The sequence below is a fragment of the Dreissena polymorpha genome, chromosome 9 (assembly GCF_020536995.1).
Source record: "Dreissena polymorpha isolate Duluth1 chromosome 9, UMN_Dpol_1.0, whole genome shotgun sequence".
NCBI classification, from domain to species: Eukaryota; Metazoa; Mollusca; class Bivalvia; order Myida; family Dreissenidae; genus Dreissena; species Dreissena polymorpha.
In genome coordinates, this window is record NC_068363.1 from 71,147,243 (window position 1) to 71,164,084 (window position 16,842).

The following is a 16,842-nucleotide window of genomic DNA, read 5'->3' on the forward strand; positions in this document are numbered from 1 at the left end:
CGGTATCTCTTTTGACGCTGACATCGGCATGCTTTTGATATGATCCGACCTTGCAGACTCTTGGCTTGTCTTCACTCGGCGGATGGGTGCATGGTTCAATTTGTCTTCAGTACATTCTTCTTTGGCCAGCACACTTACGATGCGCTCGATCCTTTCTGCCCTACCGATTTCGGTGTCTTGTCGAAGCATGACTTCCGTGGAGAAAGGATTTAAAATCCTGATACTACATGTTGGTGATTGATTGACATTGACCAACGTTGTTGCCATTCGAAGTGCATACATGTCCTCTAACTGTTGGACAGGTTCGACTATGAAGTCAGAGTTGACGTCTTCGTCATCGTCTGTGAAGCGCTCCACAAATACGCTTACAACTGCCTCGGCCATACCAGGAAGTATCATGTCGTTTGCTACCGTAACGCGCCTGGCCCTGTTGGACTTGCCCACCTGGAATATAGGTATCTCGAGCCTATCGAGGAGGATCTTGTTGCTGCTTAACAAGATATCTGCTGGTTCTCCGTGTCTTCCCTTAAGAATGTCGTACCCCAGCAATGCTTCGTCTTCTATTTCAGCAATAATGACCTTTTCAGACAGTAAAAGTGGGCCCAGCTCAAGATCCATAATCGCTTCACCAGCATCCTTAATTGGTGCCCCGTTTGCACCAACCAATCGGGATGATCTGTCCAACAGCGGACGTGAAGTGACCGGCAACTGATTAAATGCCCTCGTCGAGATAATGGTCCGTGAAGCACCCGTATCTGCCGTGAACGTTACCGGATGACCGTTTACCTTGCCGTGTACATAAACCCCTTCTGCCAACTTCCTTGGCCTCTGTACATCCCTTTTGGTAGCGGCTTCATCCGTACGGCTACGGATCCGTTGCTTCTCCTCCTTTCCATCATGGCCTTTGCAGCTCTCTAATGGGACCTCCCTTTGGCCGCAAGGGCTGGTCCCTGTTCGTTTAAATGGTTGTCTGCTGTCTTCCTTAACTCGGTCTTGACGTTTGGCGAACCTTGTTTAGTGGCTGTACACTCCCTAGCGTAGTGACCCTTCTCATGGCACTTGAAACATTCGACCTCCCTTTTTAACCAGGGTCTTCTTTCCGATTTCTGTGCCTCTAGAGATTCAAGCCTTTTAAGGATCTGCTGCATTAGTGCCTCCTGGCGGTCAATCGCCGACTCGCTGGACCAATGCTGTTTCTCCGTGTTGGGACTACGCATTTCAATAGTCTTATACTGCCTCTTGTACGGACTGTCGTGCTGCCTGGTGTCCCGATGTCGCTGCTTGTCGTCCGCCTCCATGCACTCTGTTGCTCTCCTGGTAGGCCGTCGCTGCTTCCAATCGCCCTTATGGGTGCTTTTAGTGATTTGCAAGAAGGACACGGCATAGAAGACGGCGTCTTCAATATTGGATGGCTCTTTATTAAACTCGACTTCAAAACGAGCGTCCTGGTCTAGGAGACCATCTAAAAATTGGCGTACCAGATCTTCGTCACGCGTGCGCCTATCCCGATGCGGATGTCCCTTGTCATAAAGCATCTTCAAATTAGCCGCGTACTCTTCTACGGACTCGCTGTGTTGCTGCACTCGATGGTTGAATCTAGAAGCAAACGAGCGTGCTGACTCCAGCACTCGGTATCGCCCCCCTATCTCAGATACCAAGGATTGGTAGTTGCTTACCACCGATGCGTGAAGCTGCGTTAAGACAAACTCGGCCGCCTGCCCTTCTATGTTTTGCAGCAGATGGTCTAGCCTTCGCTCGTCTCCCCAACCCATGCGGTCTGCAATGGTATCGAACCTGGCAATCCAAACTTGCCAGTTTTCATTGCCGGTGAATGGGGACACCTTGATCCGCTCGTTGGTGGGCATGCATACCCGTTGAGGAGCCCGCTGAGGTGGCGGAGTAAACTGATGGTTTGCAGGTGCTGCCCACGGTTGATTGCTATCTCCCCCTGCGTGGAAGCTTGGAGCATCCGGTCTAAGGGCGGACATGTTGACATTAATCAGGGCCGTGCCATCGAGGGACGAAGCAGGCTGTTGCAATGAACTACCCCGATCACCAACCGGCCTAGCTCTGGTGCTAGTCTGCGCATTGGCCGATGCCTCTGGGTGAGCCCCCTTAGCTGCCTTAACCTCAGTGGCAAGGTCCCTGATACAACTCTGAAGCGTATCTACGGCCTTCCAGAGGTCACGAGATGATCTACGGCGAGATGGTTGTTTGCTTAGACTCATGGGTCGGTGTGTAGAATCGCTATCAGAGGCTTCTGATACTGTTTCCGGGTCGATATAACCGGCGCCTGGACTCTCTGCATTAACCGGGCCATCCTCATTGTAAGGGAGATTGAACTGAACTTCAGGGTCACTGTTAGCCAATTTATGTTATGTTGTTTAATCTTATGTCTCAATAAATGATTTAAAATTATAAGAGTTCAATTTTCTGTTCACAATTAAAGTTATATTCTTTGTTGTTGTTAGTTAACTGTGTGTTACTAAACCAGACCTTTAAAATAAACGAAATAGGTTCGGTAGCGTTCTTATTCTTCTCGAAGACTAGGAACAAATCACTGAATACTGATTTTATAGGAATGTAACAGTATTCCACCGCTGACCGCCATAAATATGTAGCGTTCTGCCGATTGCGTTGATCTATTTAGTGTTACTTTACTGTACAGATAAATTCTGGATGGTTAATAAAATGACTAAGACAATAAACGTTTAAAACTGTTTTTTTTTATTCACTATTTCCGCTCACCTTCAACTTTAAACATTATACAATTAAAGTTGATAATACACGTATACAGGCACCCACTGGCTAACAAATTCTGCGTATTGTTTACACTGATCCTCTTGAACAGATACAGATTATTCCCAATATGGCGATATTAAAAAATATTCAATATAAACAGCTGATCAAAGACAGATCAATTCACACAAGTGCATTAATACAATACATGCGGCTTACGCTTAAGTAGTTACTTTTTATGTTAGACTGTTATTAAAGTATTAAGTATTAAAAAAATAAACCATTTAAAAGTTATAGCAATCAAACCACGTACTCGAAAGACTTTTAAGTTAGATTTTTTGTTAAAAATGACGTGGAGTAGGTTCCTATGAAAAGACTGAGCGAGACTGTCTTGGAGCAAAAAATTGGCTCCTTATATACTCTGAGATGGGATCGACCATAAATCTGGGGCGAAAAGCGGTCGAAAAATGGTCGTAAGGTGGTCATGTACCAACTATCGGCCAATGACCAAAAATACATGGGCAAAAAGTGGTCGGTGACGAAATAACTGGTCAATGACGTCATTATGACTTAGCTACATTCGAACGTCAACTTAACAACTGACTCAGTAAAACAGACAAATGGCAGCCATCTTGGATTTAAAATAAGAATTAAACATAAAGCGCAGTTAAATTATGTCATTTACAAGAGCGGTGTATTATACCATGAAATAGTGTGGGCGTTTTCTGTTCGTTGCCGACATCCTTGACTTGGAACAATTCAACCGTTACGAACACAGGAAGTAAGATGGCTGACGGCTGACAAAAATGTGATTTCACTCAGAGGAGTTTTACGATTTCTTAATGGATAATGGCATTTTAAGCAAAAAAGGAACAAACATATAAGGAGACTAAGTAGAAATTAATTACATGCAATGGATATTACCATTCACAAACGTGAGTAAGAAGTTGAATATATGCTTTAAGGATCAGTGTAATGAAATTTCGCGAGTCGTAATGTTACTTGCAATGTAAAGTCGGAACACAATCAAGCCCAGGATAAAATACATATTAAGTGTAAAATTGTGCTTATAAAATAATAAAATTTGATAAGCACAGTTTATACAAAACAACGTTGGACATGACCACTCGCGTTGGGTGCCTGTTTAAGATGACAAAACAACAACATCAAAAGGTAAGAATTGTTAAAAAAAAACATCTTTAAAGCCAATCAGAAATGCTGGGGCATTTCAATATTGCTTTCATATTTTGCAAACTTATTTACCAACATGACCCCAATCTGTAAAGAAGAGCAGACAACTGTATCAAGCATTTTGTAAGAATAATGGCCCTTTTTCCATTATTATATGCATATTACTTAAGATTCAACCCAATAATATCTTTGACAAGTTTTAAAATGACGCCGGTTGGTTGAAAAACATGGCATTTATGAGGTGGGGCATTTTCCTTATATGGCTATAGTAAACCTTGTTATCACTCTAGAGGCCACATTTATTGTCAGATTTTCACGAAACTTGGTCAGAACATTTTTCCAATAATATCTTTGATGAGTTTGAAAATGGTTTTGGTTGCTTTAAAAACATGGCCACCAGGGGGCGGGGCATTTTTCCTTATATTGTTATTTATATATGGTCCATATATGGTTATATATGGCTTTAGTAAAACCGTGTGAACACTCTAGAGGCCGCATTGTCCAATCTTCGTGAAATTTGGTCAGAAGATTGGTCTCAATGATATCTTGGATTAGTTTGAAAATGGTTATGTTTGCTTGAAAAACATGGCTGCCAAGGGGCGGGGCTTTTTTCCTAATATGGCTATAAATGGCTATAGTAAAATCTTGTTAACACCCTAGAGGCCACATTTATTGTCGGATCTTCATGAAACATGGTCAGAAGATTCATCCCAATAATATCTTGGGCGAGTTTAAAACTGATGCTGATTGGTTGAAAAACATGGCTGCCAGGGGGCAGAGCATTTTTCCTTCTATGGCTATAGTAAAACCTTGTTAACATTCTAGAGGCCACATTTATTGTATGATCTTTATGAAACTTGGTCAGAAGATTTGTCCCAATGATGTCTTAAATGAGTTCAAAAATGGGTATGGTTGCTATAAAAACATGGCCACCAGGGGGCGGGACATTTTTCCTTATAGGGCTTTAGTAAAACCTTGTTAACACTTTAGAGGCCACATTTATTGTCAAGCTTCATGAAATTTGGTCAGAAGATTGGTCTCAATGTTATCTTGAAAGAGTTTGAAAATGGGTACATTTGCTTGGAAAACACGACTTCCAGGGGGCGGGGCATTTTTTTCATTATATGGCTATAGTAAAGTCTTGTTAACACTTTAGAGGCCACTTTTATTTCCGATGTTCATGAAAAATGGTCAGAAGATTCATCCCAATAATATCTTGGACGAGTTCAAACATGATGCTAATGGGTTGAAAAACATGGCTGCCAGTGGGCTCTGCATTTTTTCTTTTATGGCTATATAGTAAAACCTTGTTAACACTCTAGAGGCCACATTTATTGTCTGATCATCATGAAACTTTGTCCGAAGATTTGTCCCAATGATATCTTGGATGAGGTCAAAAATGGTACAAATACGTACAGACTTGAATGATAAACACTAGTCTGGCCAATGTCGTCTTACAAGCTGGTATATACACTCACTGCTAGAGCAGAATCATTTGTCATCTGTTGCAGACAGGCAGTGGTGATCGTTCTTAGCAAATTGAGTTGCGGTTCTTTCCGTAGCTAAGGCTTCTAAGCACACACTGATTTGCAAAATATGCTCTGTAAATTCTAAAATGCGACCAACTAAAAACAAACCCTTTGCCAACTTCTAGGTCAAAGGTTAAGTTTGAACATCATGATTCCTTTTAAATGGCAAATGATATTCGCGTACGATCTTACAACTGTAACTCCCTATTCCCAACTCGGCATTTTCATCAAAGGGCATGAAGGGTGTCCAAGGTTGACAGGTTGGAATCTTTGAATGGCAGGGTGCTGCGCCCTTCCATTCATGCCAAGCTGGAGCACTGGTTTTGATGGTGTTTCACTTGTAACACACCAAGCAGTATGACCCATTATATTTATCAACATGGCTAAAATGAGGCAAAAATAATTGTTAAATGCCCTTTGTTTATTTCCAAAGACATGGATGGATCATCTTTGTCTCTGAATATATTATAAATATGTGTAACGCGTAGTTGTTGATACGCCTTTATTCATTTATAACATTTATATAATAAAAAATACAACAATACAGTACCGTTAGATTGTCAACTCAAATCAATTCACAATACATACAACCAATCACATAAAACAAATACAACAAAACAGTACCGGTAGATCGTCAACTTAAAATCCGTACAGTCACACATTAGTTACACTCTTGTTTCGATGTAGATATAAGTCAATTAACAACCAAAACAATGCCGCCTTTTCGGTTTGACAGCGAACGTGAGACAATCAATATGATAACAGGACCCCTGTTAATTGATCGATTTTGACACGTAGCGTAGTCTGCCTATTCGGGTAGGCATTGTCATGGAGACGCTGCATATAAACACAGATTCGAGGTGCAGTTAAGCCTAAGATAAGGTACATGTATATATGGATTTTGTAAATTCGGGGACATTTGACAGATTTCCGGGACAGCGGGACAAGTTCTTCATTTCCGGGACTGTCCCGGAAAATCCGGGACGTATGGCATGTATGATATGACAGTTCATACAGTTTAAGAAATACAATACAATTTATACAATGTCGTTTTTATGCCCCCGAACCAGCGATTTTGAGGGCATATTAAAATCGCTCCGTCCTTTAGTTTGTTAGTCCATCCGTCCGTCTGTAAGTTAGTAAGTCCGTCTGTCAGTCCGTCCGGATTATTTTCCGTTCAATAAGTCAAGCAATTGTCATCAGATCTTCACCAAACTTCATGAAAATGTGTAAGGCAATAATATCTAGGTCAAGTTAGATAATGGGCCAAATAGACCCAGACACCCCTGAGTTATGGCCCTTGAATCATCGTAAAATAGGGTTTTTAGCTCGACTATTATATATGAAATATATATAGTGGAGCTTTCCTACTCTCCCCGGGGTTCCAGTGTCCGTGAGCGTTGGAATGAACTAAAGTGGGGGACATATTGTTTTCACCCTGTCTGTTGGTCTGTCTGTTGGTTTGTTTGCTCCAACTTTAATATTTTGCCATAACTTTTGCAATATTGAAGAAAGCAACTTCATATTTGGCATGCATGTGTATCTCATGGAGCTGCACATTTTGAGTGGTGAAAGGTCAAGGTCATCCTTCAAGGTCAAAGGTCAAAATATACCTAGAAAGGTGCAGATTTGCTTCAGTTTTGTGTTTAGGTTCATTTTATTCCTAAAATATCACAGCTATTACACTATGCCTCCAAACAATATACGAAAGCTTGACCCAAACCAAGACACTCTTGATGTTAGTAATGGTAGGTGAACGTAAGAATTAAATGCTGGCAATTCACATGAAATTGACATGAGGGTTTATTAATTATCCATGGCCCTGACCCCTTTAATATCTGAAATCCCTGTTTGTGCATATAACATAATGAGAACACCCTTTGGGCGACCTAACTTTGTATTTCAATCAGTTTCTTGTTTTGACCATTATTTTTACATTATAATCAAAACTTGTTAGTTTCCTACCCTTGAAAAAGGAGAGGGACTTACGGTTTGCGCTCTGTGTCTGTCAGTCTGACACTTTTCTGGATCCTTCGATAACTTTAAAAGTTCTTCACCCATTTACTTCAAATTAATACTGAACCTCTCTTATGACAATACGGTCAATCTCAACTATGTATGGCCCCATTACCAACCCTGGGGTGCCCCTCCCACATAGGCCACGCCAACCCAAAATTGCCTTTTACTATAATTTCTTCATTTCTACACCGATTCACTTCTAATTGATACTGAACTTCTCTTATGACAATACGGTCAACTATGCATGGCCCCATTACCAGCCCTGGGGCGCCCCTGGGTCAAACATGCGGCGTGGGGATATGCGTCGGTCTCTGCCGCTCCATTTCTAGTCAACATTGGAAACATTGGCATCTTAAAGGAATAAATTATGTATGAGCCCAAATTTTGCAGAACTATGGCCCTTGCTCATTTTTGTTTAGCTCCTCAGCTGAAATCATCATCTAGCAGTCACAATAGTTGAGCGGTTGGAGAGGCATGCATTGCGTCCTACTACTGCTCAGACTATATCATGGTAATGCCTTATCCAAATAACACAAGTATTCACCATGTCCAAATGTCTTGTTGTCTGTATAACTCTCTCTATTAGCTCAAAGTAAAAAGCATTTGAATTTGCACACTTTGGTATTTTAGTTTAATTTTGTTTGGACATTACAATTGTTTTGAAACTAAAGATTAGTGTTGGGGCATTACACTTCTCTTTAAAATGTTTATTTGTGATTATTATTTTTTTCAGTTTGGCAGACAAAACATGCTGATCAAAAAGAATGTGTACCACAGGGGCCAGTGTTTCCATTTGAGTGATTGACAAGAAGAAGAAGAGATGAGAAATGTTATCATCATATTTTAGTCCCTACATTTATAGTGTACAGCTCAATGTATTGAACCGGTGTTGTAGAATATAATTGGAGATACATGCGAACATTATAACATTATATATAAGATGATATTTCAAAAGCAATAAGAAATAAAAAGTATAAAAAGGTCAAAACAGTAAACCTTGTGTTTACAGTGGACAGGTTTAAAGTGGAAGTGACTAGTTAACTGTTGATCATAAGCTGCACTGATGGAAAAAATAGTGGGAAATTACTATCTAGAAAACTGTTTAACGTACGACAACAGTTGTGGAACTTCATAAATGACCGTATGTAACAGGGCTGGGCAATTTTCCTTATATAGCTATAGTGAAACCTTTTGAACACTAGTGAAGTCACTGTTTTTTTTCCAATCTTCATGCATTTTGGTCGAATATTTGTTCAAATGATGGCTCAGTCCAGTTTCGAAATTTTTATGTCTATTCAAAAAACATATCCACTAGAGCACGAGGCAATTGTCTTTATATGGCTATAATGAAACCTTGTAAATTCTCTAGAAGTGACATTTTTAGCCATATCTCCATAAATTTTGGTCAGAATATTTATTCTAATGATAGCTCAGTTGTCGAGTTTGTAACTGGTTCCGGTTTGTAGACTAACATGGCTGCCAGTGGACATGACAGTTTTTCTTAAAGTGCTAGAGTAGAACCTTGTTAACACACAATTGGCCCTTTTTATGTGCATTTTTCATGAAAGATGATCAGAGCATTTGGCCCAATGTAATCTCAGCTGACTTTGAAACTGGATCACATAACGTCAAAAAGTGGGTTAAAATGTCAAATTAAAAAAAGCTTGTAAACACTGGAAGTTGCATTTAAAATTGTGTTCCTTTTTTATATCCCCCACTATAGTAGTGGCGGACATATTGTTTTTGCCCTGTCTGTTGGTTGGTCTGTTGGTCTGTTGGTTGGTTTGCGCCAACTTTAACATTTGCAATAACTTTTGCAATATTGAAGATAGGAACTTGATATTTTGCATGCATATGTATCTCATGGAGCTGCACATTTTGAGTGGTGAAAGGTCAAGGTCATCCTTCAAGGTCAAAGGTCAAATATATGGGTCAAAATCGCTCATTTAATGTACACTTTTACAGTATTTCAATATTCAAGATAGCAACTTGATATTTGGCATGCATGTGTATCTCATGGAGCTGCACAATTTGAGTGGTGAAAGGTTAAGTTCATCCTTCAAGGTCAGATGTCAAATATATGTGTCCAAAATCGCTCATTTTATTATACTTTTGCAATATTGAAGATAGCAACTTGATATTTGGCATGCATGTGTATCTCATGGATCTGCACATTTTGAGTGGTGAAAGGTCAAGGTCATCCTTCAAGGTCAGAGGTCAAATATATGTGGCCCAAATCGCTAATTTTATGAATACTTTTTCTATATTGAAGATAGCAACTTGATATTTGGCATGCATGTGTATCTCATGGAGCTGCACATTTTTAGTGGTGAAAGGTCAAGGTCATCCTTCAAGGTCAAATATATGGGTCAAAATTGATCATGTAATGTCACTTCTGCAATATTGAAGCTAGCAATTTTATTTTGAAATGCATGTGTATCTCATGGAGCTGCACATTTTGAGTGGTGAAGGGTCAAGGTCATCCTACAAGGTCAAACGTCATATAGAGGGACATTGTGTTTCACAAACACATCTTGTTTAAAGTTTGTCAAAACATTTGCTGTAATAATAAGCAAAGTCAAGTTTATAAATGATTATTTGCCTACAAATTACATATTTTTCATCAAGTTCATTTATTATTCTAAACTACACCCTCTCAGAATAGTTTAGTTACTTCTGGTCACAATTGAGCACCTTAGGGCTCTTGTTCTATAATTTGATTGTTTTGGAAAATTGTCATTTTGCCAAAATGTGAGCAAGTCCAAATTTAATTAACCCTGCTTTGTAGTATCTTGTTTTCCTTATATGTATAAAGTGGAAAATTATCTATGAATCTGACTGCATAGATATTTGGTATTCAGCAAAGCATCGTGTAAATGTAGTAAAACTAAACACAATTGTGTTAGCATAAAACTGGCCATAACATGGGGGTCAAATGGTTAATACAGACTTGTAGGAAAAAGACTTCTAAAATTTTTATCCGTTAAATATATTTTGTGTACATAATGATTAGCTTTTTCCTTCAACTTATCGCTTTCATGGTGTAAAGAAAACATGCCGACTTACTAAGTACGTCGGAAATCTGCGTTTGATTCCCAGTGAAAGTCAAGTCACAAGGAAAAATGCTTATTGTTGGAAGGATTTATTAGTTCTTCAAAACGTAAGATTTTTTTCTTTGCTCGTTCAGTTACAAATAACAGCAAATGATCTGAAAGTATTTGTTTATAACGTAGAAGTTAGTGTCATGAATAGTAAATTGGAATAATGCCCTTAATAGAAACTATACATATTGTATATAAGACTAAAATACGCAGAAATGAAATACCAGTAGCATTATTAATACATTTTTATACCCCCACAAACGAAGTTTGTCGGTCCGTCTGCCTGTCTTGTCTGTCGGTCCGTATTAAGTGTCCGCTCTCTAATTCAAGTTGTTTTTACCCGATCTTCACCAAACTTGGTCAGATGTTGTATCTATATGATGTCTAGGTCAAGTTCGAATATGGGTAATGCCGGGTCAAAATCTAGGCCAAGGGGTCACTTAGTGCGTTTTAAACTTTGAGCATGGTGTCCGCTCTCTAATTATGCACCCCTTCGAAGAAGAGGGGGTATATTGTTTTCCACATGTCGGTCGGTCAGTCCGTCCATCAGATGGTTTCCGGATGATAACTTGAGAACGCTTAGGCCTAGGATCATGAAACTTCATTGGTACATTGATCATGACTGGCAGATGACCCATCTTGATTTTCAGGTTACTAGGTCAAGGTCACAGTTATTCCAAATAATAAAATGGTTTCAAGATGGTAACTCAAGAATGCTTAGGCCTAGGATCATGAAACTAAGGATCATGAAACTTCATAGGAACATTGATCATGACTGGCAGATGACCCCTATTGATTTTCAGGTCACTAGGTCAAAGGTCACAGTGACAAAAACGTATTCACACAATGGCTGCCACTACAACTGACAGCCCATATGGGGGGCATGCATGTTTTACAAACAGCCATTGTATATACTACTACCCCATGCTCGTATATAAGTAATGCCGTATCAAGCCAGTACTATACTAGCGAGTCATGTATCGGATATATCCTACTACCCATGCTCGTATATAAGTAATGCCGTATCAAGCCAGTACTATACTAGCGAGTTATATAGTGGGTATATCCTCCTACCCCATGCTCGTATATAAGTAATGCCGTATCAAGCCAGTACTATACTAGCGAGTCATATACCGGATATATCCTACTACCCCATGCTCGTACATTAGTAATGCCGTATCAAGCCGGTACTATACTAGCGAGTCATAGCGGGTATATACTACTACCCCATGCTTATATATAAGTAATGCCGTACCAAGCCAGTACTATACTAGCGAGTCATATACCGGGTATACCCTACTACCCCATGTTCGTATATAAGTAATGCCGTATCAAGCCAGTACTATACTAGCGAGTAATATAGCGGGTATATCCTACTACCCCATGCTGGTATATAAGTAATGCCGTATCAAGCCAGTACTATACTAGCGAGTTATGTACCGGGTATATCCTACTACCCCATGCTGGTATATAAGTAATGCAGTATCAAGCCAGTACTATACTAGCGAGTTATGTACCGGGTATATCCTACTACCAGAGCTCCAGATAAGGGTCGTATTTTCGTTATTACGAATTATTTTCAAGTCCGTTACGTATTTATTTTAAAATCTTGTCGTACCATTAAGAATTACAAAATCAAGTTACGAATATTATTTTTACATCGGTTCGTATCGATTTTTATTGAGTTCTTTTCGCGTATTGAAGATCTTTGCGGTGATTATATAGAATGGTTATTGGGTTTGTTTAACAAAGCGCATTTTTTTTCCAATAAAAGCGGCGTTTACAGTCTATCTGTCAAAAAACAATGGCGGCGCCCAGATAGCGTCCTAAAAAACTGCAAAGCGTCCAAAAACACGCTTTTAACATATTGTACGGAAAGTGAGCGGAAGTTAAATGTTTAGAAAGAAATTATAGAAAAGATCTTATACGATGTTGTATGTTCAGTTGCCGACACAGTCGGAAAAGCTAAACAAAAACGCGACACGACGGGTCCAAACTTAAACACACACAAAAACATTTAACGAGTGGAAGGGACAAGTCCCGTGGCTAATCGTTGAAAAGATTGAAGGGGAGACCCGTTTTAATTGTGAAATATGTAAAAATTCATCTAAGGCGTGCAATCTAAGCACAGTTTGGGCATATGAAGGTATTTGAAAAATAAAATTGTATAATACTGAAAAGACACTGTTGGACTCGTATAAATAAAGTTGCTAGTATGTTTATTTTTATTATTTTGCATGAAAATAACCATTATTATTTATTTTTAGGTCATTTAGAAAAAATAAGAATTATTTTCCAAAACTTAGTAGTAACGTTAAGAATAAAATTTCAGAGTTAAGAATTCTTTTTGAAAATCTGGTAGTAATTTAAGAATTTCACCAAACCTTATCTGGAGCTCTGCTACTACCCCATGCTGGTAAACGAGTCTTATACCGGGTATATCCAACTACCCCATGCTCGTATAAGTAATGCCGTATCAAGCCAGTACTATACTAGCGAGTTATATACCGGGTATATCCTACTACACCATGCTCGTATATAAGTAATGCCGTATCAAGCCAGTACTATACTAGCGAGTAATATAGCGGGTATATCCTGCTACCCCATGCTGGTATATAAGTAATGCCGTATCAAGCCAGTACTATACTAGCGAGTTATGTACCGGGTATATCCTACTACCCCATGCTGGTATATAAGTAATGCCGTATCAAGCCAGTACTATACTAGCGAGTTATGTACCGGGTATATCCTACTACCCCATGCTGGTAAACGAGTCTTATACCGGGTATATCCAACTACCCCATGCTCGTATAAGTAATGCCGTATCAAGCCAGTACTATACTAGCGAGTTATATACCGGGTATATCCTACTACACCATGCTCGTATATAAGTAATGCCGTATCAAGCCGGTACTATACTAGCGAGTTATATAGCGGGTATATCCTACTACCCCATGCTCGTATATAAGTAATGCCGTTTCAAGCCAGTACTATACTAGTGAGTTATATAGCGGGTATATCATACCACCCCATGCTCGTATATAAGTAATGCCGTATCAAGCCAGTACTATATTAGCGAGTAATATACCGGGTATATCCTACTACCCCATGGTCGTATATAAGTAATGCCGTATCAAGCCAGTACTATAATAGCGATTCATATACCGGGTATACCCTACTACCCTATGCTCGTATATAAGTAATGCCGTATCAAGCCAGTACTATACTAGCGAGTCATATACCGGATATATCCTACTACCCCATGCTCGTATATTAGTAATGCCGTATCAAGCCGGTACTATACTAGCGAGTCATATACCGGGTATACCCTACTACCCTATGCTCGTATATAAGTAATGCCGTATCAAGCCAGTACTATACTAGCGAGTCATATACCGGATATATTCTACTACCCCATGCTCGTATATTAGTAATGCCGTATCAAGCCAGTACTATACTAGCGAGTTATATAGCGGGTATATCCTACTACCCCATGCTGGTAAACGAGTCTTATACCGGGTATATCCAACTACCCCATGCTCGTATAAGTAATGCCGTATCAAGCCAGTACTATACTAGCGAGTTATATACCGGGTATATCCTACTACACCATGCTCGTATATAAGTAATGCCGTATCAAGCCAGTACTATACTAGCGAGTAATATAGCGGGTATATCCTACTACCCCATGCTGGTATATAAGTAATGCCGTATCAAGCCAGTACTATACTAGCGAGTTATGTACCGGGTTTATTATACTACCCCATGCTGGTATATAAGTAATGCCGTATCAAGCCAGTACTATACTAGCGAATTATGTACCGGGTATATCCTACTACCCCATGCTGGTAAACGAGTCTTATACCGGGTATATCCAACTACCCCATGCTCGTATAAGTAATGCCGTATCAAGCCGGTACTATACTAGCGAGTTATATAGCGGGTATATCCTACTACCCCATGCTCGTATATAAGTAATGCCGTATCAAGCCAGTACTATATTAGCGAGTTATATAGCGGGTATATTCTACTACCCCATGCTCGTATATAAGTAATGCCGTATCAAACCGGTACTATACTAGAGAGTCATAGCGGGTATATACTACTACCCCATGCTCGTATATAAGTAATGCCGTATCCAGCCGGTACTATACTAGCAAGCTATATACCGGATATATCCTACTACCCAATGCTGGTATATAAGTAATGCCGTATCAAGCCGGTACTATACTAACGAGTCATATACCGGGTATATCCTACTACCCCATGCTCGTATATACGTAATGCCGTATCAAGCCAGTACTATACTAGCGATTTATATACCGGGTATATCCTACTACCCCATGCTCGTATATAAGTAATGCCGTTTCAAGCCAGTACTATACTAGCGAGTTATGCACTTAATGGAAACTATACATATTGTATATAAGACTAAAATACGCAGAAATGAAATACCAGTAGCATTATTAATACATTTTTATACCCCCACAAACGAAGTTTGTCGGTCCGTCTGCCTGTCTTGTCTGTCGGTCCGTATTAAGTGTCCGCTCTCTAATTCAAGTTGTTTTTACCCGATCTTCACCAAACTTGGTCAGATGTTGTATCTATATGATGTCTAGGTCAAGTTCGAATATGGGTAATGCCGGGTCAAAATCTAGGCCAAGGGGTCACTTAGTGCGTTTTAAACTTTGAGCATGGTGTCCGCTCTCTAATTATGCACCCCTTCGAAGAAGAGGGGGTATATTGTTTTCCACATGTCGGTCGGTCAGTCCGTCCATCAGATGGTTTCCGGATGATAACTTGAGAACGCTTAGGCCTAGGATCATGAAACTTCATTGGTACATTGATCATGACTGGCAGATGACCCATCTTGATTTTCAGGTTACTAGGTCAAGGTCACAGTTATTCCAAATAATAAAATGGTTTCAAGATGGTAACTCAAGAGTGCTTAGGCATAGGATCATGAAACTAAGGATCATGAAACTTCATAGGAACATTGATCATGACTGGCAGATGACCCCTATTGATTTTCAGGTCACTAGGTCAAAGGTCACAGTGACAAAAACGTATTCACACAATGGCTGCCACTACAACTGACAGCCCATATGGGGGGCATGCATGTTTTACAAACAGCCATTGTATATACTACTACCCCATGCTCGTATATAAGTAATGCCGTATCAAGCCAGTACTATACTAGCGAGTCATGTATCGGATATATCCTACTACCCATGCTCGTATATAAGTAATGCCGTATCAAGCCAGTACTATACTAGCGAGTTATATAGCGGGTATATCCTCCTACCCCATGCTCGTATATAAGTAATGCCGTATCAAGCCAGTACTATACTAGCGAGTCATATACCGGATATATCCTACTACCCCATGCTCGTACATTAGTAATGCCGTATCAAGCCGGTACTATACTAGCGAGTCATAGCGGGTATATACTACTACCCCATGCTTATATATAAGTAATGCCGTACCAAGCCAGTACTATACTAGCGAGTCATATACCGGGTATACCCTACTACCCCATGTTCGTATATAAGTAATGCCGTATCAAGCCAGTACTATACTAGCGAGTAATATAGCGGGTATATCCTACTACCCCATGCTGGTATATAAGTAATGCCGTATCAAGCCAGTACTATACTAGCGAGTTATGTACCGGGTATATCCTACTACCCCATGCTGGTATATAAGTAATGCCGTATCAAGCCAGTACTATACTAGCGAGTTATGTACCGGGTATATCCTACTACCAGAGCTCCAGATAAGGGTCGTATGTTCGTTATTACGAATTATTTTCAAGTCCGTTACGTATTTATTTTAAAATCTTGTCGTACCATTAAGAATTACAAAATCAAGTTACGAATATTATTTTTACATCGGTTCGTATCGATTTTTATTGAGTTCTTTTCGCGTATTGAAGATCTTTGCGGTGATTATATAGAATGGTTATTGGGTTTGTTTAACAAAGCGCATTTTTTTCGGCGTAAGCTGCATAAGCCAGCTTTTCACCTTAGCCTGACCTTTGTAAGTGTCCAATAAAATTCCAATAAAATTTCCCGCGGCTAGGTACGAATGAATACACTTCATTTATTCCATTGGCTGATTTGAGTATACCACCAGAACATTGGAAACATATCCGCGTCTTTGTAACACTGTTTTACCGTATGAAACAATTTTATCTCGAATGAAAAGGCTTAATAGATAGAACAGTTTTACACTCAATTCTCGACATCAATACAGTTTGTGCG

At 39.7% G+C, this 16,842-nt stretch overlaps 1 long non-coding RNA gene across 1 annotated transcript in view; it reads left to right on the forward strand.

Moving 5' to 3' along the window:
• Window positions 1–7,677: 7,677 nt before the first annotated feature.
• The window catches only part of LOC127845826 (uncharacterized), a 100,605-nt gene continuing 91,440 nt past the window's right edge, over window positions 7,678–16,842 (forward strand). The window contains exons 1-2 of the long non-coding RNA XR_008033406.1: window positions 7,678–7,989; window positions 8,212–9,523. This is a non-coding gene — a long non-coding RNA (uncharacterized LOC127845826). The remainder of the gene's footprint in view (window positions 7,990–8,211; window positions 9,524–16,842) is intronic.